We start from the raw sequence: 22331 nt of genomic DNA on the forward strand, positions 1-22331 counted from the left end.
AGTCCCGGGGGATCCCTGAGGAGATATTGGACCCGGAGGCCCTGCTGACTCGATGGATGGCTTCTATCCTTCCGGACAAACCGGAATCAGAACTGAGGATGGATCGGTGCCATAGGGCTCTGCGGTCGAGACCGATGCCCTCAAATCCCCCCAGAGACGTTATCCTGCGGCTCCATTACTTCTCCATAAAGGAGGAGGTGAGCAGGATTGCCCGAGCCACCCCTCATATCACCTACGAGGGAATTACCCTCACGGTGTTCCAGGACTTGTCCCCCCTCACTTTGGCCAGACGGCGAGCAGTAGCCCATGTCACGAAGACATTAAGAGACCGGGAGATCCGGTACAGATGGGCTTTTCCATTTGCCCTTGTGGCCATTAAAAATGGCCGCCAACATGTACTTAAACACCCCTCGGAGGGTCCGTCCTTCCTGAAAAAGCTGGGGGTCAAGGGGACCTCGGACGCCGCTCTGGGTGGAGACTCGGAGGTGAACAGGGCGGAGGTCTCACCGAGGAGATCGGGATCCTCTTCACCAAAGGAAAGAAGGCACGAGAAGGACGGGGGTGGGGGGGGGGCAAGAGTCCCTAAAGGGGGTAGTCGACTTAAAGGGGTACTTAGTTTAGGGTTAAAAGAGATAGCGTAAGGAGAGAATAGAGAGGAGGGATAGGGGTAGTTAAGGTTACAGTAGTAGATAGATTAGTGGTTAGCGGTAAGGTTTTGGTTAGGCATGACTGTCGGCGGGGGGGGGGGTTGTTACCACTCTGCCTGCAGGTATGTGCGTCAACTCCAGGAAGATGGGCTTGGCCTACTTTCCTGGCAAAGACCCGGATGTCCATGGCCGGGACTCGGGGCCATGGAACTGGATCGGGTGGGAGGGGGGTCCAGAGAGAGAATATCTCTACCGGGCACTGAACCCGAGGTCCTACAGGACCAATACGGTTCTTTATGTTTTGATGTGTGATATGTATATGTGTTCTTTCCTCATGTTTTATCCCTCCCTCACCCCAACCCCAAAAGGTGAAAGAAAGAAGAAGCTCTGCAGGTGCCAGCACTACAACTCACAAGTCCGTCAAGAGATCATAGGTCGGGGTAAGCGCAAATTTGATTGTAAACTACTACTACACACACTCCTCCTTATACAATGGGGGTAACCTTTTTATCACAAAATGCCAAGGGGCTCAATAGTCCACACAAAAGGCGGGTCGCCTTTTCGGAGTTTAAAAGGAGAAGGGCAGATGTAGTCTTCCTCCAGGAAACCCATTTTAGTTCTCGGAACAGCCCAAAATTCCTAGACACACATTATCGAAAGATATACCTATCTTCAGGTGAAGAAAAAAAAAAAGGAGTAGCTATACTGATACATAATAACACTCCCTTTCAGGTCGAAAAGATCAAACGAGATCCTAAGGGACGATTCATTGTTCTGATAGGACACCTCAAACAGAATAGAATAACACTGGCCTGTGTATACGCACCGAGTGAAGGGCAATCTTACTTTTTCGACACGTTCTTTAGGAAACTACAGCAGTGGGCGGAGGGACACATAGTCTTAGGTGGAGACTTTAATACGGTCATGGACCCGAGAGTTGATCGCTCCTCGTCTCAGCAACCCACGCGGAGTGAGGGAAATGTCCCTTTACTGAAGGGACTAAAACAACATGGTCTTGTAGACATATGGAGAGAGCAGCACCACGGAGATCGTAGTTACTCCTTCTATTCACATCCCCATGACAGTTACAGTAGGATTGATCACTTCTTTGTGTCTGGCAGAATGGTACCACAAATATCCGACACGAGCATCCATGATATTACATGGTCAGATCATGCATCAGTAGAGCTAAGATGCAGTCAAATTGGGTCTGTTAAACCGGGAGCAAACTGGAAGCTAAACGAATCTATAATTAAAATACTGGATATACAGAAACAAGTCAAAGCTGAAATTTCGAACTATTTTCAGACAAACGAAGGCAGTGTGGAATCCCAGTCTATGTTATGGGAGGCTCACAAGGCCACGATCAGAGGGGTACTAATTGGTATAGCTACGGGTAGAAAAAAGAGAAAGGAAGCCAAATTAACTCAGCTATATCAAAGGTTACACGAGCTCTCTACACTACATAACCGGACAGGTAGAGATGACACACTGAAGGAGTTGAAGGATGTTAGGATTGAATTAAATCTCCTCCTTACCTCCAGAGCTGAGAAAGACATGAGTTGGACGCAGAGGAAGTTTTATGAGAAAGCTAATAAACCGGACACTATGCTAGCCACCAGACTCCGTAATCGGAAACCAAATTTTAATATTCATTCTATTAAGACAGCAGAGGGGCGGGTCTCCTCTAACCCCAAAGTTATAGTAGGGGAGTTTGCGAAATTTTACACACAGCTATATAATGGGGAGAAGGTAGTTCACAACGCTAAGACAAGCAGTAAACTGCGGAAATTCTTAGCGGACGCTGCACTGCCACAATTGACCAGATTGGAGCGAGAGGCAATCCAACGCGACTTTACAGGAGAGGAATTGACAGCGGTAGTGAAAAATTTAAAGGCATCAAAAGCCCCAGGCCCGGATGGGTTCTCCAATCTGTATTATAAAAAAATTATCGGAGTCTTAGCTCCACATATGCTCCGGTTGTTTAATGGAGTATTAGCAGGAGAGCCTTTCACGGGACAGATGCTCCAGGCGTCAATCTCGGTAATTCATAAAGGGGACAAAGATCCCACAAATTGCCAAAGCTATCGGCCAATATCATTAATTAATACAGATGTTAAAATCTATTCCAAATTACTGGCCAACAGATTAAGTGTCATCCTGCCGAGGCTAATCCATCCGGATCAAGTTGGCTTCGTTAGAAATAGACAAGCGGACGATAATACTAGAAGGATTGTTGATATAATAGACTTTATAGGAGCCAATGAGATCCGAAGCGTAGCCTTAAGCCTAGATGCGGAAAAGGCCTTTGACAGGATTGACTGACCATACTTGGAGTCCACGCTTGGAGCATTTGGGTTCGGAGGCATATTCCGGCAGGCAGTCAAAGCATTACAGTACCGACACACTTTATTCGAGTGTGGTCGGTACCGCAAGCCGGGAAATCTCCCGGCTTGCTAGTGGCCGCCCCTCGGCGTGCCGCGCGTCATAGACGCGCGGTCACGCGTCTTCGGGAGCGTGCGCCCCCTGCACGCGCGTCCAGGGGCTCCCCGAGGGAGCCCTGGTGTCCCGCGATCGCGGGACAGCGGCAGGGGGTTCCGGGGGACCCGGCGGACCCGGCAGCGGTAGGGAGAGCGCCCCGATCGGAGGGCGCTCTTCCGCTGCTTCGGCGCGCGCCCGTCACTCTCGGGCGCGCGCCAGGCTACTGCTGCGGCAGAGAACGGGCAAATGCTCGAATAAACTCTGCCGCAGCAGTATATGCCGCACCAGCAGCTAAAGTGGTCCACCAGGGGTTCCCTTCAGACTTATTTCCAATTAAAAGTGGCACGAGGCAGGGGTGCCCGCTGTCACCTCTGTTATTCGCCTTATGCATCGAGCCACTTGCAGCACAAATTCGGAACAACGCTGATATCTCTGGTGTATAAATCCACTCCCAAGAACACAAAGTGGCTTTGTACGCTGATGACATTATTCTAACTCTTACTAAGCCGCTCATCTCGCTACCCAATCTGTTCCAGCTCCTAGAGCGTTTTGCCCAGATCTCTGGATTTAAAATAAATCAGACTAAATCAGAGGCCTTAAGCCTCAACATACCTAGAGAGATGGAGAAGCTGATTGAGCTCAATTTTGAGTTTAAGTGGCGTCCCACATCCATGAAATACTAAGGAGTGCAGATCACAAAAAAGGTAGGCTCGCTATATCAAGCTAATTATCCGAGCCTGTTGAAGACTCTCAAAAAATAGCTACAGGAATGGAAGGCATATGGTATTTCTTGGTTGGGGAGAATTTACAGCGTCAAGATGAATATCCTTCCCCGGATTCTATATCTGTTCCAAACTCTCCCGATAGCCGTGGTACGAGCAGACATCACAGGGCTTCAAAAATCAATCTCGCAATTTATTTGGAATGGTAAAAAACCACGGATTAAAGTAAAAATGATGCAGAAAGCTAAGGAAGCTGGTGGCCTGGCGGTCCCGAGTGTTATATCCTACTATAAAGCGGCGCAGTTGTGCCAAATTACGCAGTGGCATGGAGATCCGGAGCTCAGGAGGTGGGTGGCGCTGGAGAAGGAGATGTGCGCCCCGCTTGAGCTCAAGGACCTGATCTGGTACCCGAGGACACGGGTGAAGGATGTACTCATACCGCTGACCTCTGTTCTTAACTCACTCTCGGTTTGGGAGGCTACTAAAGGTAACCGCTCGATAACCTCCAAAAACACACTTATGGCTCCCTTATATGGCAACCCAGACTTTGCTCCTGGTTTAGCAAACAAGAGTTTCCCGTTATGGCGCAAATTGGGGATTAGGCGATTGAAGGACCTGGAGGCTAGTGGCAAGATTAAATCCTTCGAACTATTACAGTCGGAAACGGACATACCTAACACTGAATTTATGAGGTACCTCCAGGTTCGGGCATACTACAACGCACACCCGGTGAGACCACCGTTAACGAATTTTGAACAGCTCTGCGTGCGCGGTGCAGACACGCGGGGACTGATATCTGCCTTATACAGAGGGGTGGTTAATGCTGACACGGCTATGACAGCCAAACCCCGTTTTATGGTCCAGTGGGAAGCGGATTTACAGGGCACATTAGAGCACGAGGACTGGTCTGCGGTGTTTAAAGCTGCAGCTAGTAGCTCCATCTGTACAACATTAAAGGAGAACTCATATAAAGTGTTGTATCTCACCCCAGTTAGATTAGCAAAATTCATCCCGGGCTCTTCCCCGCTCTGCCCTAGGCAGTGCGGGGAACAGGGGGATTTGGTTCACATGCTGTGGTCTTGCCCGAAAATAGTGCCTGTCTGGACCCAGATCCGCGATTGGCTGCAGAGGATCTTCTTAGGGCTCAAAATTCAGCTGGACCCGTGGCTATTTTTATTAGGCAAACCTACAAATGATGTATCTAGATCGGGTAACAAGTTGATAGCACACTTTGCTACAGCTATGAGGTGTGAGACCGCAGCATTGTGGAATCAGAATGCAATTCCTTCTATAGCGAAAATCAGAAACAGAATTTGGTTCATATGCCGAATGGAGAAGTTAACGAGCTTAGTTAACAATTCGGCCGATAAATTCGAAAAGGTCTGGTCATTATGGCTGGCTCAGACTGATATCCAGGGGGTGAATGATGCCACAATATGGCTTTGATAGATTTAGATGAGTTGTCCTCGGATAGGTGACAGGGAGCTAGTTAGGACGGACGGACTGAAGGGATCCCCCCCAGGGTCTAGTGATACACTAAATAAATAACAACGAAAACTCGAAGTGGAACTATTCTAGGGCCCCCTATGAGGTGGTGACGGGCAAAGCGCTAGTGGCTGAGATGCTCCGCACCTGAAAACACGATAAAGGAGGTTATTCTTCGCTGATCCCTTCCTCCCCCCCCCCCTTCCCCACCTTCCCTCCCTCTCATTCTCCTCTGTCGTCATTAGTCTGTTGATGTATTGTCCTGTTGTCTCCCCAAGGTGTGTTCGTTTTATGTGGTTTGTCCTCGATAGTTAGGTGTATACTATGAATAGTTATCAACACCCTGTATTTTCGTGTCTGTATGCACAAAAAAACAATAAAGACAAAGTTGAAAAAAAAAAAAATGGTCTCCATTGCATACCTCTGTACACATCTCTTAGGCTGCGGCCAGGCAGGGAGTGGGCGCGCTGGCGCTTGTACGCTGCGCCCTGCTTGACCGGGCGATTCGTTGCTGGCTTGGTGTGTGCTCGTCTGGGGGCGTGGCCACGTCACTGAGCTGGTTCACCCTCATTGGGCGAACCGCTCACATGACACGCTTGCGAGCAGCAAAATCAAATGTGCTTGCTCTGAAAGCATCTAAGCGCCGAGCATGTGCAGGCGCTTGCCACACACATTGCTACAATGTGTTTCAGAGCGGCAAGTGTGAGCGTGCCCGCCTGCTCAGCACCACCCTGGCCGAGGCCTTACAATGAGTAATAGCCGTTTCCAGTTATCTAATCTTCTACATGGCTTGCTACACAGGCCTATTATATTTTCTAATATTAGGCATGTGAAGATTGAGATAATGTGAGTGGCTATCATCACCTCCATTTTGGCCTAAACCACCATTTTCTGAGTGTTTGCTATATGAATGTATATTTGTCTCATTCGTGAATGAATGAATGAACTATGAATGTTTGAATCTGCAGAGTATCGCTCCTAGATATAACAAACCCTTTTTAATTCCTACAAGGCAGGCAAGAATTGAAATAGCATTCGTAAGCGATTAGACATTCCTGCTGATCTGAGTTCTTTCTTATCTGACAGATACAGTCACATACAGGGCTGGACAGAGTAACTCCCTTATGTCACAGGGTTGGGAGGCCCACATTATGGTAAATTATCGATAAGAATATAGCAATGTAAAGCATATATATGTATCAGCAAATATATTTTTGCATGTCATCATATCATCATTTATCTATAAGCCAGCCCCCTTAAGGGGTGTATTACTCATTTTGAAATGTATAAAAATGTGATACTAAGCAATATGTTTTCAGAGGCTTGAGTTCTTTCTGAATTCTTGTCTCCCAAATTGTGCCTTGGTACAGATAAACTCATGTGTTACTTTTTGAACCCTGTATTTGACTCATTGATCTTATTTCTAAGCTTTGACAGGCAAATTAAGCCCCCCACTCTTTCTTCAGACAAAATGTATTAATAGTGATTCTATTTCTCCCTTTCCCCCCAGATAAAACTAGAAATTGCTTTATTTAGAAGTTTAACATAAGTGTGTTTCAATAATATTGGTAATATCTGTAGAGGGTAAATTATTTTGTGAAACTGATCATTTTAACATCTGACATCTGCTGGACAAATGATGTGGTACATTTTGTCACCCCTCTAATTCTGTGATTATTTTAAGAATGAGTGCCCTGAAATTATTTTTGTAAAGTTATTTACCCTCCGGATCAATATAGATTCCTAAATATATAAGTAGTTTCCTAGTTATCTTGAAGGGGCATTTTCCTTCCCATTTCATATGGTTTTTACTTGATAGGATTAGTATTTCAGTTTTAGCTGCGTCACCTGATGATGTTTCCTAAGGTAAGTTTTTGTATATGCCTCATGTTTGGAAGCCAAATTTAGCAACATTTGCATCCACATTGCTTATTAATTCTAGATGCTGCTGCCTCTTTCAAAAGGCTAGGAAACAATCTTCCCTATGCTTTAAAGTGGCCATATTCCTGTGTCCTTTCCTTATCACTATTTAGCCATCCGCCAGAATATTCCAGGTAAAATAAAGTCCTAACTCTCCTCTTCATGGAATGATCTACATTCAATTTCCAACATTCAAAATTCCAGAGGTGCTTGAATTAGTCTCTATGCAAGACGACACACAAGCAAACACAAGGTTCTGTTTCTTATTCTCTCCCCCTTCATAGCCTATTGCTTATTTTCTTTCTCTACTGAAAGCCGTTGGGCACCTGCACACCATAAATCAGCTATAATAAGAATTTCTGCAAATGCGCTGGTTATGTGTGATGACACTAACAAGCATTGCAAATTTGTTATATCAGTAAGATTAAAGACTATTTCCTTTTATGGATTTCCTCCTATCTTCTCTACTTTACTTGCCAGAGAAAAGCGTGTGTGCCAAGCATGACATGGTCTATGTGAATACGTTATTAATCTTCGCAGTCTTAAAATAAAAACGTAATACATTTTATTCTTGCATGGGAACACCTATTTTGAGTCTGCAGTTGGAGTAAGTTAATCAGAGAAGAAGATGCAACATGTTCAACAAACACACTTTTGTAGTGTATGCTGATATACTAATGTTAAGAACAATTAATCAGAAACATGATGAGCACTTTGGGAAAGTTTTCCAGGGACGTTACTGCATTTAATCAACCTACAATCTATGTACAAACAAAAATCCCTGCATTTCTTTAGCTACAGGTATGTCTAGGACCGCCGACAGAGTTCCTGAGGGCCCAGGACTAGAGTTTTGACTGCCCCCCATGTCAGCAGCCTTGCAAGCCCCCCGCCCCTTGTCAACCTCCTCCCCATGCATTTCTGGGAGAAGGAGTGGCTCAGTGAGTAACTGAGAAACTGGCACTGAGAGTTTGAAGCAGGGGAGCCTGGTTCAATTCCCGGTGTCGGCTCCTTGTGACCTTGGGCAAGTCACTTTATCTCCCTGTGCCCCAGGCACCAAAAAAAAAAAAAAACATAGATTGTAAGCTCTACGGGGCAGGGACATGTGCCTGCAAAATGTCTCTGTAAAGCGCTATGTATAACTAGCAGCGCTATACAAGAACATGCTATTATTATTATTTCTCTCCCCCCTCTGTCTCTAACTCTTTCCCCTGTCTTCCTCACTCACCCCTATCACTCTCTCCCCCACTCCCGCTATTACTTAATCCCGTTTCCTCAATCATTCCCTCCTCCCACCCTGGCAATACACAAACCCACACACAATTGCCCATGGGCACGCACAATCCCCCCACAATAATTACACCCCCACCCAGAAAATACATACAACAACCTGCCCATCCCCAAATGCATCCAACACTGCCCCTATTCTCAAATGCATAGACTCCCATCGCCAAATGCATACACCCTTCCCATTCCCAAATGCATACACCCTCCCCATTGCCAAATGCATAGTGCTGCGGCCAAGTTTATTCGAGCATTTGCCCGTTCTTGGCCGCAGCAGTAGCCTGGCGCGCGCCCGAGAGTGACGGGCGCGCGCCGAAGCAGCGGAAGAGCGCCCTCCGATCGGGGCGCTCTCCCTACCGCTGCCGGGTCCGCCGGGTCCCCCGGAACCCCCTGCCGCTGTCCCGCGATCGCGGGACACCAGGGCTCCCTCGGGGAGCCCCTGGACGCGCGTGCAGGGGGCGCACGCTCCCGAAGACGCGTGACCGCGCGTCATGAGGGCGGCCACTAGCAAGCCGGGAAATCTCTTAATAAAGTGTGTCGGTAGTGTACACCCTCCCCAAATGCATACACCCCCCACATCCCCAAATACACACACCTCTCCACATCCCCAACACCCTCCCCATCTCCAAATGCATAACCCCCCAACATCTACAAATACATACACCCCCAACCCAGACATGCCCCACCCCCAAATACAAACAAGCTCCCCCACATCCCCAAATAAAACATCACCCAATTACCTTGGGGATAGTCTCAGTCCACTGATGCTCCCGCTCTCCTCAGCTGCTACGGGCCGCTCTTCTCAGCTGCTACAAGCCTCTCTCCCATGCTGCGCCGCACCTGCCCCTCTCCTCCGCACCGAGCCGGTGCATGCCGTAATTTGGGCCCGACCAGAAGCTGGCCTCAGCTTCCGACGCAAAAGAGAGGCCCGGTGCGGGGGAGAGGCGCAGGCTATCAGCATCTGGGGGGAGCCTGGGTCAGGTGGCACTTGTCCTGGCTCTCCCCCCCAGTCGGCGGCCCTGGCTATGTATTCTCAGAACAAGGTGTTTCAACAGATTCCCAAAACGCCTCTGGCATCAAACTGGCTAAACAACCATACAGTATAATTATTCTTTGGTGTGAAGTTTAATTACAGATCTAGTCAGTGTCACAACTTTTAAGGCAGGGGTGTCAAACTCCCTTGATATGATGGAAACAACACAACTTTAGCACGAATGCAACCTTAGTCAGAGTGATGTATGTAAAGGCGATTATTACAATACCGATTTTGTTAGTGTCCAGTGTCCTGCAGCCTAGAAGACTAGAAGGCAAAAAATCCTTCTTGGTAATCGTGCACGAAGAAAAGTCCTCCTTGGTGCTGGAGCCCCAGATAACGATGTGGGCACTCTCCCATGAATATGGAGAGAACAGAAGAAATTGCTTCACATTTAGTGCATGTAGCTGCGGTGCTGACAAGGATCAAGGAAGCAGGGCTGACACTGAAGCCTGCCAAGTATCTAGTGGGTATGTCAGAGGTGTTGTATTTATGGCACAGAGTGGGTGGAGGGCACAGTGACGGTGACGGTGAAGGTGTACCCAGGCCAGTAAATAAATGTACTATGCCTGACTGGGTGCCCCTGAGCCATATTGGGGAATTGTGATTGTCAGCTCTTCAGCCCAGTAATGGCAGTAAAACTGTGCTTTTAATAAAAATGTCTGTCTCTCTCCCACCAGATATACAGTAAGGTGGCGAGAATAATGTTATTTCTATTGTAAAATGTATTTCAATAGCAGTGTTTTCCTGTAACCGCACAAAGGAAAAATGGTTTTAAAACCAAGAAGCCCGCAGCACAACGCATAGCGTTTGGCTAACTTCTGCTAGGAAGGTCCTAGAGCGCTGAGATTTCCTGGGAGAGTAAAATCATGACAAAAGGTTATAACACAATTTTTATAAAGTTTCATAAAAATTGATGAATGAAAGTCCCCCTATTTTAATTGTACCAACATTATAGGCATGGGGGGATTTTCCTTCAGACAGCCGGAAAGGAGGGAAACACTCAAGTTGTAATTGCAGTACTTTAGAAATGTTTGGCAGGAAATTCCTGCGAGGTGAGCAATGCATATGTAGCTAGGACTTCTAAGCCACCCCGCTGGTTTGGTTCCCCAATGATAAGGTACAAAAAGAAAGAAAATGATTTGGAAGCGCAGTCAAAGGGGCAGTGGTAAAACTAAACACTTTTATAATAGATCGTGTCCCTAAGATCACAATCAATACCAACGAAAGATCACAATTGAATCAAACAATAACTATATTAAAATAAATACTGGTGTGCAAATGAAGCAAGTTCCTGCTTGTTGAGTCTCAGAGGGGTTAACAACGGGAAAATCCTGGCTTAAGATCAGAGTCCTTGGGACCCAGGAGACTGCCCCGAGATGAAAACGTGAACTGTCAGGGCATATGTTGGTTGAGAGAGGTGCCCCAGGGTTGAGCCAATGCTCAGTGTGCTCACCCTGAATCCACTGATCAGCCAATGAGATTAGACTCTGGAGAAGCTCCCGCTAAGAGAGGGGCCTTGAGGAGTACCTGGCAGCATCTGCAAGGGGATAGCTGCTACAGGAGATCTGCATGAGCCTGGATGAGTTCAGGCTCGATCGAGACTGACCCGGAGCCAGTCTGAGTCCCACTAAGAGGGAGAGCGGACGTTGACTGGAGGGAGAACCCTACAGTGTACAAAGAGGCCCTGCAGATCATCACCTGGAAGCCGCACGGAGTAGAGGCAACACTTTCACTGCGGAGGAGGATCGGAGGAGGTCAGACACAGCCCAGAGACAACCGGAAAGGGTCTATGCGTCATATCCGGAAGTGACGTGAGACCTGGACACCCGGAGGGCTGTGCGGTGCCTGCAACCTTTACAGCGTGACCGGAAAGTTTGTGTTTTGGAGAGAACCATCGGACCCCCACGGATCATCAGTGGACACGATCTATTATAAAAGTGTTTAGTTTTACCACTACCCCTTTGACTGCACTTCCAAATCATTTTCTTTCTTTTTGTACCTTATCATCAGGGACTGGGGTTCCTTGTTTAGGAAGCTGCGCTACAAATTGGGTTTTGATTTTCTTACACACTTATCAATTTAATTTTTCAAGACCCTTCACGCTCCGGATTGGTTCATGTCACATGATTTATTGTACATTCATTCAATATTTTTAGTCCCCTATTTTTAGTAGCATCTATATTTGGCGCACTCCATTTCCTTTTTTGCTTTTGGTTCCCCAATGTCTGGAAAAGCCCGTAGTTGAAAGCATTAGCCGACCAAAAGTGTGAAGTGGGGAGGGGCAATTCAAGTATCACCCATCTTAGCAAATGTCCCAGATGTCCGGTCGGCTCAGACAAAATGTCGCCAGGTAAAGGGACTTGGTCTGGTATGCTAAGCGGCAAAGGTGCGAGGTTCGCACATGGCCTTAGCAAACTACAAAGCCCTCTGCCGGGTTTTGCCAAGTAAGGGCAACCCTGGGATAGGTAGGAATATTATTCCCACAAACGAGATTGGCTGCAGAGGTTACAGATATGGATTTTTACTGCATAAAAATCCCTGCAGCCGACCGGGAGTCAGATTCATCAAAGCTGGATTTTAAACTTTGCAACATCGTAACCCAAGTCAAGAATTCGTAAGAACTAAAGAATCCAGAACCAATTCTACGGCGGTAGAAAATAGTAAGCAGCTGCGGAGGAGAAACAGGGGTTGCGAGAGGAGCCCCTATCCAAAGACTGTTTTCGGTTTTATTTGCGCACAACTCAAGCACCTGGGAATTGTGCCTAAAGACTCAGTTTCTAAAGATTTCGTTTTGGAAATAGGAGATTTCATTTTGCCCCGTCTCAGTAAGTATATTTCAAGTGTTTTTTGCAAAAAATTGTGTGTATGTTCATTCTGTAAATAAATTACAATTTATTTTATCTCTTGCTTTGCTCAATCAAAGGATCCGGGTATTTTGGTGTTAAAAGGATTGGTCTCCTGTGACAGGCACCTTAAGCCAGAACCAGCTAAGGTGGAAACTATAGTGCAATGGCCAGTACACCTAGGACCAAAAAGAAGGTCATGGCTTTTTTTTAGGTACCGCAGGCTACTATAGGAAGTTTGCCCCTCTGAATGGTGCCCTTGCAAAACCCCCGACTTAACATAGAATTGACTCCCAGTTCTGATAGGCTGGTCTCTTGCCTGTGAAAAAGCTTTTCAGGCACTGAAGACAGCACTGGCTAGTGCTCCAGTTCTGGCTCCACCAGATTACGTTTAAAACCAAAGACATAACATAAAACACAGACAAAGCTCAGTGCACATCCAGTAAAACTTATAAATGGTACAGTGCCTAAATATACATGTATAGATAACTAATAAATAAAATTGTCTTTTAGTTTAACATTTTGGCCAAATTGTTGTAAGCCCCTGAGCCAACTGCACGGCAGACCACGTTTCAAGGGTCCCTAACACTAATATAGATTCTTAATGTGCATTGCCAGGAAGAATGATTTATAATAAATATGTCAAAATTAGTTGCAAAGTTCTAAGTCTGATTGAAGCTTTTATTAACCTGTACATTACCAGGAAAAGCACTCTGTAATAGATCTGTCACAATCACACTGTATGCAAACAAGTTCCCCTGAGAGTGGGAGATGCCATGGAGTGAGCTTTTAACCATTTAAATGTGGGAGGGAGTGATACAAAATTATCTGAGCAGGAGATTGCTAGGAGATGTGTCAGGGGACTGTGTCGGCACTGTGGGCTCAAAAGTCATCTTGCCTGAAATTGTCCTAAATCGGGAAACTCCAGTGCCAGTGAAGATAGAGGAATATTCTCTGGGCATTTCTTCTATTCCTCCTCCATCACAACCTTCATGGCTGCTCTTGCCGGTTTCACTCTCCTGGGGACCAGCCTACATCTTCACTCAGGCTTGTGCATTTAGGGGCCGCATGGAATTTTATTGCTCAGGCATTTGCGCAACTCCACTCCCTTCCTCTTCGTACTAGGGAGAATCCATTAGCGGTAGTGGCCATTGATGGAAGACCTCTGATACCTGGGACCAACACCCTCAAGACTAAGCCTTTGCTGGTTACGGTTGGAGCACTTCACAAAGAGACACTGTAATTCTATGTTATTTGCTCTCCCTTGACTCAAGTGGTCCTCGGACTTTCCTGGTTGCGGCACCATAAACCTAAAATCGATTGGGTGACCATTTAAGTGACAGCCTGGTGACAACATCGCCATGGATCCTGGTGTCTCGCACCATCTCCGAGGTTCGACTACCTACAGAGACTTCCTCGTCATGCCTTCCAGTTTCTTACCAGGAGTTTGCCAATGTATTCGACAAAAACACACAGGGGAGTTATTGCCGACCTTATGATTGTGCAATCGATCTGCTCCCAGGGGCCATCCCTCCTCGAAGCCGCATTTACCCCTTTCGGAACCTGACGACAAGGCTATGCGGGAATACATTTCGGCGAACCTTCAGTGTGGGTTTATCTGAAAATCAAGTTCTCCCACTGATGAGGGTTTCTTCTTTGTTTCCAAAAAAAAGACATTCTCTCAGACCATGTATCGATTACAGAGGCCTAAATAAAAAAAACGTAAAAAATTGGTATCCTCTACCCCTCATTTCTGAACTGTTAGACCGCTTACGCAAGGCCAAGATTTTCACCAAACTGGGTCTTCTAGGAGCTTACAATTTAATTAGGATCTTAGAGGGTGATGAGTGGAAGACAGCCTCCAATACCGTGAGTCACTATGAATATCTAGTCATGCCATTCGGCTTATGCAACACACCGGCCGTATTTCAAAATTTCATTAATAAGATCTTCCGGGATTTACTTGACCAATTTCTCGTAGTGTATCTGGATGATGACCTTATTTTTTTCCAGTTCTTTGACCGAACATCGGGCACAGGTTAGACTGTCCTCCAAAGACTTCGGGACCACTCCCTCTTTGCCAAGCTCGAAATGTCAGTTCGAACAAAAGAAGATTTCCTTCCTTGGGTAGTTTATCTCGTTGGTTTGAGATGGATCGTGCAAAAGTATCGGCAGTACAGAATTGACCTTTACCGACAGGCCTCAAACCAACTCAACGATTTCTTGGGTTTGCCAATACTACCGACGTTTTAATAGGAACTTCTCCAAGGTGGTTGCACCAATAACGGCTCTTACTAAGAAAGGGGCGAACCCTAAGATATGGCCCTCGGAGGCTCTTCTAACTTTTGAGAAGCTCAAGACTGCCCTTTCATCCACATCTGTGCTGATCCATCCAGATCCTACGAAACCCTTCGTGCTTGAAGTTGACTCATCTGATCTGGCAGCCGGAGCTGTCCTTTCTCAAATAAAGGATTTTCAGGGGAAACTTTACCCCCGTGCCTTCTTTTCCAAAAAATTGTCTGCCGTCGAAAGAAAGTATGATGTTGGGAATCTGGAACTTCTGGCCATGAAAATGGCTCTAGAAGAATGGAGACATTTGCTTGAGGGGTCAACTTCTCCGATAACAATCCTTACAGATCACAAGAACCTCAAATACATTGAAGGAGCAAAGAGACTCGGGAAGGGTCAGGCAAGGTGGGCTCTCTTCTTCACTCGGTTCAACTTTATGATCACTTATCATCCGGGATCCAAGAATGTCAAGGCAGATGCGCTATCCACGTAATTCACTCCTGACGGTTCCAAGGAGATTGAGCAGGGACGCATCATCCCATCTTCACAGATTATCTCTGCCGTATCATCTTCACTTCTGCAACAGATTTCAAAGGCTCAGGCAGAGGATCCTAGGTCAACATCCACTCGTTCAAACTATTTATCCCTCCCCAATTTCGTAGTGAAGTGTTACAATGGGATCATAACTCCAAGACGGCTGGTCGCCCGAGAGTTAGGAAGACGTAATTTCGTTGAACGGATCTTTTGGTGGCCAGAGATCTGCAAAGACGTGAAAGATTTTTTGGCAGCCTGCATTGTATGCTCCCAGACTAAGGTGCCGAGGACATTACCCTGTGGGTTGCTCCAGTCCTTGCCAGTCCCCACCCGCCCATGGACCCACCTTTCCATGGATTTTATTGTGGAGCTACCACTCGCCAGGGGTATGACTACCAAATTGCTTCACACGCCAAGCCCACTTTGTTGCCCTTAAGAAGCTACCCACAGCTTGCTTCACATACCAGGCCCACTTTGTTGCCCTTAAGAAGCTACCCACAGCTTCAGAACTATCTGAAATCTTTATTAAAGAGATATTTCGTCTTCATAGAGTCCCGACGGATATAGTCTCGGACCGCGGATCCCAATTCGTTTCAAGATTTTGGAAGGCCTTCTGCTTAAGAATGGACTTCTCCCTTCATTTTTCTTCTTCGTACTGTACCATTCTCAGCCCAACTGACTCACGGAAAGGGCCAATCAGTCCATAAACAATTCCTGCAATGTTTTTTTAATCTAAACTACAGGACATCTGGGTATCTGCTCCCGTGGGCCGTGTTTTCCCGCAACTCTATGAAGCACGATTCCACACTGGAATCTCCATTCTATTGTGCAAACGGGTACCGCCCTGCTGCCCATCCTCCTTCCAGTCCTCTCTCCGGAGTTCCTGCAGTGGATGATAAGATCCAGGAATTTCAATCACTCTGGAAGAAGATCCAGACCAATCTGACCAAAGCCACCATCCAGCAAAAAACCAAGGTGGATAAACGTCGATGACCACCTTCCCCATTTCAAATGGGAAATCAGGTTTGGCTGTCTACAGAAAATATCCTGCTGAAACCGCCTTCCTCCAAATTCAGGCCCAAGTTCATTGGACCTTACAAAATTCTGAAACAGGTCAACCCGGTGGTGTTAAAACTGGAACTTCAGGATAACTTAAGGATACCTCCAGTGTTCCATGTCTCCCTCTTCAAACCGTTAATCCAGAACGCTTTCTCTCCTCATATTCGTTTTAATCTTAGACCGTTTCTGGTGTAGGCCCAATAGGAATTTCAAGTACGCCAGATACTGGATTCACGTAGATCCCGTAGTGGGCTACAGTACTTGGTCCATTGGAAGGGTTATGGACTCAAAGAGAATTTATGGATTAAATCCAGGAATGTCGATGCCCCCAAACTGGTCCGGGTGCTTCATCAGAGATTTCCTACCAAACTGGCTTAGATCGCGCAGAGGTCTCTCCTAGAAAGAGCGGGGTACTGTAAGGATTCTGCCCGATCCATGCCAGGTTTTGCTGCCAGTTCGGTTTTTCCAGGTTGCCTACCTTTTCTGCTCAATTTGGCCATTGTGTGTACTGGCAGCCAGCTATATAAGGCTGCAGTTCCTGGTGGGAGTCGCCGAGCAAGGTTCTAATGTATAGTATACAGTTACTGTTGTCTTCGCTGTCACGCCTTACCCTTTCATTTGTTTGGATTTCCCTGTTGCAGACCCCGCACCGTGACCCCAACCACGCTGCTTTCTGCCTGCCCTGACCTTTGCCTGTTCACTGGACTTTGCACCACTGCCGCCAGTCCTGACCTGCCTGCTTTCCGACTTCGGAAACTCTAACTGGACTCTGTCCCAGAGCTCTGGTCCGTTATTCTGCATCCCTACGGGTCCGTTTCCTGAGTGAAGACGAGCACTGTCACAGCATTGCTGCAAAAGTTGAGGAAAGTGTCCAGTCTTCTGTTTGCAACCTACACTATCTTTATTTCACTGCAGATGAATCACTCCATACTGGCCTCAAGCCAATGGGAAAGTACAAAGGTTCATGCAAACGTTAAAGAAAACGTTAAAACAAATTGCTACCATCTAACACAAGGACCTGAACCAAGAGTTGTACAAATTGCTCGGAATCTAGAGTGCAACGCTACATTCTTATATAATTACAGCGCTAGAAGTTACAAGTTTTAACAGACCCCTACGTATCAAGCGGCCAAGTCCTCCAACAGTGCCATTATTTCCATGGCATCAGACTAGGAGATATACAGACCCTCATCTTCACAACAAAAAGCCTCCAATTGTCATTGGAGATTGGGTGCTGTGAAATAATTGATACTCCTTAATAATCTGGGGGGGAGTGGAATGACTAGAAGGTCATAATGTGTGCACCTTGCACTATACTAATGTGAAAGGAGGAAAAAACCTAAATGATATAACCTGTGTGATATAGGAACAAAAACTGCAATAAAGTGTATAAGTGGTGCTGGCAGGGAAAAGGTTAATGTTGATCAAAAAGATAAAGAAAAGCTCCCTGTACGCCGCACTAGAGATCACCTATATCTATGTTAAAACTTAATATTTAATAGTAAACAGTTAAAATTTGTTTATTGCAGCAGTAATGTGAACCAAAGTAATTAAAATAATGAAATAAAAACGGAGAGGTGAACTGTGTACCTAATAGAAATGACAGTGTAGAACAAAAACCACTATTGTCAATTAGAGTGTCCCACCACTATATAATTATACTAGAGGTGGTAGTGATTAAGCTACAATATTCTGTCATATGAAACCTACTCCTAGATGGTAGTGAGGGGTGTTGAAGCCACTACAGGTGAAACATATGTAGGGCAAGCTAAGCGTTACCACCTAGTACGCTGGCTATATCGGAGAGGTCTGTTGCCTATTCCTTTCAGAGTGTTTCGGAGACTTCATTAGGAAGCACAACACTGACTACTCCTTAACTATTATGGTTCATGGTTCACAGTACAAGACACATACTTTGTGATCTTGCATCAACTGCTAGTGTTCACCATGACAGACCCACAGGCTCACTAAATATTGAACCTGACGGTCTGGCACAAATGTGTATGTATACCTGATCTATTACTGTATCTACTTGTCAAACCAAGCGTACATATCAATTCAGGTTACACCCCTCACTACCATCTAGGAGTAGGTTTCATATGACAGAATATTGTAGCTTAATCACTACCACCTCTAGTATAATTATATAGTGGTGGGACACTCTAATTGACGATAGTGGTTTTTGTTCTACACTGTCATTTCTATTAGGTACACAGTTCACCTCTCCGTTTTTATTTCATTATTTTAATTACTTTGGTTCACATTACTGCTGCAATAAACAAATTTTAACTGTTTACTATTAAATATTAAGTTTTAACATAGATATAGGTGATCTCTAGTGCGGCGTACATGGAGCTTTTCTTTATCTCCTTAATAATCTGTCAACTCCACATCAACGTGAACCTTCTCAAGTCATACAAAATAAAAGTACGCTGATCATTGCTCCTTCCATGCAGTAACCATAGTGACAAGTAATGTGTATCATTTTCAGGCAACACCCACCTTTCTGATCCACCTGACTGCTATACTAGTTCACCAGAGCCACGAGATCCAGCAGGCAATGCACCAGAACCAGAGGATCATCCTGAAACTGTTCTGTCGCAAAAAAACGAAATGTGGCTCACATATAATATACACGAAGGGATATGGGAAATATGGTAATTGAAATAATTTAAATATGAATATATTTGGCATATTTAAATGATCTTGTGTATGCTCACAGATATCTTTCCATTTGAAATGTAAGTGACTCTATTGGGAAGTATGTAAGTCAATGGTACTCTATTAAACACTCTTTCTTTCTGTTCTTCCGCAAAATTACTCTTTCAGGGTCTGAATGTTTTAAAATTATATATTTGCTGGCAAAACTTGCCAATTACACTAAAACCAGACACATTTAAGTTAATTTCACTAGTTCTAGTGCTACGTTGCAACAACATTTCTTTTTGTAACTTGTATTTTTTTATTGTTTTTCAAACTAAGAACAAAGGAGAAAACAAAAGAGAGGGGGGAGGGGTGGGGAGCGGGTACAGAAAATAACTTACTTACTGATATAATCTTGCCCGACCAGGATATCTGGTATCTTGACCAGATCCCTAGGTCTTTTTTCAAGCTTTTGATAAGATTTGGGTAGTTTGCTCTATAGATATCATCATAGTTACAGAGTTACATAGTTACATAGTAGATGAGGTTGAAAAAAGACTTCCGTCCATCAAGTTCAACCTACACTGGCGACACACTTTATTCGAGCTCGGCTAGTCCCACGAATTCGGGTATACCCGGGTGTATTGAGGTTTGTGACTGTTTTCTGCCCGAGTGCATTGAGGTATTTTCCAAGCAGGGATTGAAGCATTTTATTCCCGCTGGCTGCAATACTGCACAGTATATATATATATACTGCATTACAATTCATGAATTTATGCCATCTGGTAGACACGCGAAGCATTGCAGCCTATTAAATCCTAATCATTATCATTTAACAGATCAGCCGCCCGTCAGCCAGGCATGAACCCAGGCTGGGAAGGCAAACGCAACGGGGCTTGTCAGAGGTGAGGAGCGGCGCATTCCAGGTATCTGCCAGGTACATACTGGGTATTTGCTCGAATAAAGTGTGTCGGTGCAGTATGCTAAATTTAGACAACAGATACTTTATCCTATATCTATACTTATTGATCCAGAGGAAGGCAAACAAAAACCCCCATTAAGGGGAAAAATTAATTCCTTCCTGACTCCAAGAATTGGCCATCGGATTAATCCCTGGATCAACATCCTTCCCATGTATACTTTCGGTATATCCCTGTATACCTTTCCCATATAAAAAGATGCCCAACATTTTTTTGAACAAATCTACTGTATCTGCCATCACAGTCTCCATGGGTAATGAATTCCACATTTTAACTGCCCTTACTGTAAAGAACCCTTTCCTTTGTTGTTGGTGAAATTTCCTTTCCTCCAACCTTAAGGGATGGCCAGGAGTCCTTTGTACTGCCCGTGGGATGAATAGTTCTTTTGAAAGCTCCTTGTATTGTCCCTGAATATATTTGTATATAGTTATCATATCCCCTCTTAGACGCCTCTTTTCTAATGTAAATAAATCTAATTTAGCTAGCCTCTCCTCATAAGTTAGATTGTCCATCCCCTTTATTAATTTGGTGGCTCTTCTCTGCACTCTCTAGTTCTATGTCTTTTCTTAGGATTGGTGCCCAAAATTGTACTCCATATTCAAGGTGTGGTCTTACTAATGCTTTGTAAAGGGGCATAATTATGTTTACTTCTCTTCCATCCATTGCCCGTTTGATGCAAGATAAGATTGTTTGCCTTTGCAGCTACTGCATGACATTGGGCACTATTGCTAAGCCTCCTGTCTACAAGCACTCCTAAATCCTTCTCCATCAAGGATTCCCCCAATTTTTCTCCATTTAATTTGTAAGTCGCCTTTTTATTCTTGTATCCCAAATGCATAACCTTACATTTATCTGTATTAAACCTCATCTGCCATTTACCTGCCCACGTTTCCAGTCTCTCCAAGTCCTTCTGAAGAGAAATTACATCCTGCTCTGATTCTATTACCTTACACAATTTAGTATCATCAGCAAAGATGGAGACTTTGCTCTCGATCCCAACCTCAATGTCATTAATAAAAAAGTTAAAAATCAGGGGTCCCAGTACCGATCCCGGAGGTACTCCACTCACGACTTTAGCCCAACCTGAAAAAGTTCCATTTATGACAACCCTCTGTTGTCTGTCCTTTAACCAGTTTTCAATCCAGGTGCATATATTATTACTGAGTCCAACTTTCTTTATTTTGTACATCAACCTCTTGTGTGAAACCGTATCAAAAGCCTTTGCCAAATCTAAGTAGACCACATCAACAGCATTACCCTGGTCTAGATTCCTACTTACCTCCTCAAAGAAACAAATAAGGTTAGTTTGGCAAGATCTATCCTTCATAAATCCATCCTGACTATTACTAACAATTTTATTTTCCATTAGGTATTCCTGAATATTATCCCGTATTAAACCTTCAAGTAGTTTCCCTACTATTGAAGTCTGGCTTACAGGTCTGTAATTTCCCGGTTGTGATCTAGCTCCCATTTTAAATATAGGCACCACATCTGCTTTACGCCAATCTTGTGGTACTGAGCCTGTGGAAATTGAGTCCTTAAATATTAAATATAATGGTTTTGCTATTACTAAGCTTAACTCCTTGAGAACTCTTGGATGTATGCCATCGGGGCCAGGTGCCTTATTTAGTTTAATTTTTTCAAGTCGCTTATGAACTTCTTCCTCAGTTAACCAATTGTTCATTAAAATGGAGGTTGTGGCGTCCTCCTGCGGCACTACTATTGAACTTGAGTCTTCCCTGGTTAACACAGAGGCAAAGAATTTGTTTAATACCTCAGCTTTTTCCTTATCTCCAATAATCTGCCTACCCATCTCACACTGAAAGGGTCCTATATTTTCTTAAGTTCTTCAAGAACTTTTTAGGGTTGACCTTACTTTCTATTGCAATCCTTTTCTCATTATCCATTTTTGCTAATTTGATTGCCCTTTTGCAATTTTTGTTACATTCCTTATAATTCTGATATGATGTCTCTGTCCCTTCTGACTTAAAGAATCTAAACGCCTTCCTCTTCTTGTCCATTTCCTCCCCTACCTGTTTATTTAGCCACATTGGTTTTGACATTTCTTTTATACTTATTACCCAAGGGTATATACTGATAAGTGTGCTTTTCTAACAATGTTTTAAAGACTGCCCATTTATCTTCTACATTTTTCCCTGCAAAAACATCATCCCAATGTATTACTACTAGATTAGACCTCAGTTTATTAAAATCTGCCTTTCTAAAGTTTAAAGTCTTTGTTGAACCCAAGTAATCTGTTTTTTGATAATTTATTTCAAATGAGACCATGTTATGATCACTGTTACCCAAATGTTCTAGGACTTGAATATTTGTTATTACTTCTACATTATTTGATATGACCAAATCCAGAACTGCCCCTCTCCTTGTTGGTTCCTGTTTGGGTCATATAA

The sequence above is a fragment of the Ascaphus truei genome, chromosome 3 (assembly GCF_040206685.1).
Source record: "Ascaphus truei isolate aAscTru1 chromosome 3, aAscTru1.hap1, whole genome shotgun sequence".
Lineage (NCBI taxonomy): Eukaryota > Metazoa > Chordata > Amphibia > Anura > Ascaphidae > Ascaphus > Ascaphus truei.